General features: G+C 44.5%; 1 long non-coding RNA gene across 1 annotated transcript in view; it reads left to right on the forward strand.

The window, feature by feature from the left end:
• Positions 1-2,474, forward strand: part of LOC136680223 (uncharacterized) — a 16,323-nt gene extending 13,849 nt beyond the window's left edge. The window contains exon 3 of the long non-coding RNA XR_010796881.1: positions 2,401-2,474. This is a non-coding gene — a long non-coding RNA (uncharacterized lncRNA). The remainder of the gene's footprint in view (positions 1-2,400) is intronic.
• The last annotated feature ends 613 nt before the right edge of the window (positions 2,475-3,087 follow it).

A 3,087-nucleotide genomic window follows, 5' to 3' on the forward strand; every position in this document is an offset into this window, starting at 1 on the left:
GAACCTGATGACAAACATGAACACAGACAAAGCCATGGTTACCGCTGAAGAACGTACTCTTCTTTGGTTTCACCTGGGAATGATTTTTTCTGGTTCTTGTACCAGTATATGTCAGTGGAAATGCGCCGAATGGTTCCAAATTTTGTTCACAACCTTGAACTGTTCCCATCTCCAGTTGGTGTAAAAGTGGCATGTGAAATATGGCTGAACTAACAACAGACGGTGTAGTAGTGCCACCTTAAGTACTCTCTGTGAAATAACGTCCCTGACACATGCAGTCAGTCAGTCAGTCACTCTGTCAGTCAGTCAGTCACTTGGTCAGTCAGTCAGTCAGTTAGTCAGTCAGACACTCGGTCAGTCAGTCAGACACTCGGTCAGTCAGTCACTCGGTCAATCAGACAGTCAGTCACTCGGTCAATCAGACACTCGGTCAGTCAGTCAGACACTCGGTCAGTCACTCGGTCAGTCAGTCAGTCACTCAGTCAATCAGACACTCGGTGAGTCAGTCAGTCAGTCAGTCAGTCAGTCAGTCAGTCACTAGGCCAGTCAGTCACTAGGCCAGTCAGTTAGTCAGTCAATCAGTCAGTCAGTCAGTCAGTCAGTCACTCGGCCAGTCAGTCAGTTAGTCAGTCAATCAGTCAGTCACTCGGTCAGTCACTCACTCGGTCAGTCAGTCAGCCACTTAGTCAGTCAGTCACTCGGTGGGTCAGTCAGTCACTCACTCGGTCAGTAGGTCAGTCAGTCAGTCATTCACTCGGTCAGTCAGTCGGTCAGTCAGTCAGTCACTCGGTCGGTCAGTCAGTCGGTCAGTCAGTCAGTCACCCGGTCAGTCAGTCAGTCAGTCAGTCACTCAGTCGGTCAGTCAGTCAGTCACTCGGTGGGTCAGTCAGTCAGTCAGTCAGTCAGTCACTCGGTCGGTCAGTCAGTCAGTCAGTCAGTCACTCGGTCAGTCAGTCAGTCACTCGGCCAGTCAGTCGGTTAGTCAGTCACTCGGTCAGTCAGTCAGTCAGTCAGTGAGTCACTCTGTCAGTCAGTATGAGAAAATGCCAATAATTGACAAGTATTCAGTTATTGTAAAGAACAAATAAGTCAATTATTTAAAAAAATAATTGTACATAATAGGTATATTATATTGCTGCGGTAACAACCTCTTCTGGGAAAGCTTATTACTAGGTGTTGGAACATTGCTGTCAGGATTTGATGCCTTTCAGCTGCAAGCACATTAGTGAAGTCAGGGAATGATGTGGGATGTTTGTCTAACATAACCCACTCCAGCACATCCCAAGAGCATTGGGACAGCCAGAGGACACAATGTCCAAGTCTTGGGGGCCACACTTAACACTTGGTACGGTGATTTTCTATTCAGGTATGTTTGTTTCAGAGCCTCACATTTCACAATTACGCTTTCTACAGGAATTATAAATCGGTGTGTGTTCAGTGTAACAATCGTATTCCAAAGTGTGAACCTTTTAGTGAGAGAAAGGCATGAGTTGTGTCCACAAACTTTATAAAGGAGGAGTGAAACTGTGGACCCTATTGAGAAGTTCTAAGTCGAGGATTTAAGTTTTAAAAATGCATCTAGATGAAATGTAGCCCAATCACATAGAGTACATCATTACAGTCACTCTGGCCTTTGAAGTTCAGTATAAAGGGGTTGTTTATGTGCTCTTTATGGTTTAAGGGATTTAAATCCTCAAAGTATAGCACAGATTTGAAAATGATTTGAAATGAAATGTGGCAGCGAGCGCCTCAAAGCTCCTTCATTACAGTCACTTTGGCTTGTCTCGGGATGAAGGGGTTTGTCATAACTGTGGTAAAGTGGACATTAAATGGGAGCTCATAGTGGCCAGGAGCGGACCACCCTGTGTCCGTTTCCACAGCTGGGGCCGTCCCACAGTGCACCAGTCTGATGCGATTGACTGACTGTGCTTCAGAAAGCCGGGTCAGGGATTCTGAGCTGTGGAGAGAGTATGGAGAGTGTGTGAAGATTGGGCAGGACACAGTGTCCTGGGCCAGAACTCTCCAGACCATTCCCATGACACGTGTGGTTATTCTGAAAAAAAATAAAAATAAAAAAAACCTCTGCCAGATGAAATAAGGTTCACATTAAACTGAGAGTGAGTGTAGTGTTTGAGAGTGAGTGGGCGTGAGAGGGAGAGAGAGGGAGGGAGAGGGAGAGAGAGAGAGATGTGGTTTTGATGTTCAGCTTTCGTATGATGTTTCATGTAATGTTTTGGTTTAGAGGGAAAACAGTGCCAGAACCATTCCATTTCTTCCCACAGTGTGGGCTGTGCCATGACCTTTACAGTACAGTCCACATTAGTGTTCACAACATGATGGGAAATGATAATAATAATAATAATAATAATAATAATGAAACACATATCCTTTTCTCTTCAGCCCATCATTTATGAAGGTCAAGACAAGAATCCAGAGATGTGCCGCGTGCTGCTAACGCATGAGATTATGTGCAGGTGAGAATCTCTCTCTTACACACACACACACATTCTCTTATTCAGTATATAGATTGTCTACCCCTTGTGTCCATCACTGCTTCCATTCCTTTCTGGAAATAATCTCCACACCTCCAAATCTCAGTCTAAGAAGTTGGTTGCTTTTTCAGATTTTAATAATCCATGTTAATCCCAAACGGTTTCAGTGATGTAGACGTCTGAGTTCTGGAGCGGCACATTTGATCTTTTTTCATTTCCTTTTATTTTTTCATTAAGGTTTTGTTCTCAGCTCCACACACACACACACACACACACACACACACACACACACATGGGTTTGTTCAGACCTGAAGGAAGCTTGATTTTCCCTATCTCTTAAAGCTGAATGCATCATTCATCCGGGACAGTTTGTCTGTCTACAAAGCGTACAGTAAATGTCCAAATGTTTGTAGACACTCCTTATAACAGCTTAGCTGTGCATGCACAGTGTGTAAAATAAACTATAAACACACACACACACTTCCTCTCTCTTTCACACTCTCTCCATCACCATTACACAATCAGGCTCTTCAACCTGGGCTTTGCTTTGGCTCATCTCAGCGTTTTTGGCTCTGGCTTAGTGCTCTGGTGCCAG

Source organism: Hoplias malabaricus, unplaced genomic scaffold (genome assembly GCF_029633855.1).
Source record: "Hoplias malabaricus isolate fHopMal1 unplaced genomic scaffold, fHopMal1.hap1 scaffold_212, whole genome shotgun sequence".
Taxonomy (NCBI): domain Eukaryota; kingdom Metazoa; phylum Chordata; class Actinopteri; order Characiformes; family Erythrinidae; genus Hoplias; species Hoplias malabaricus.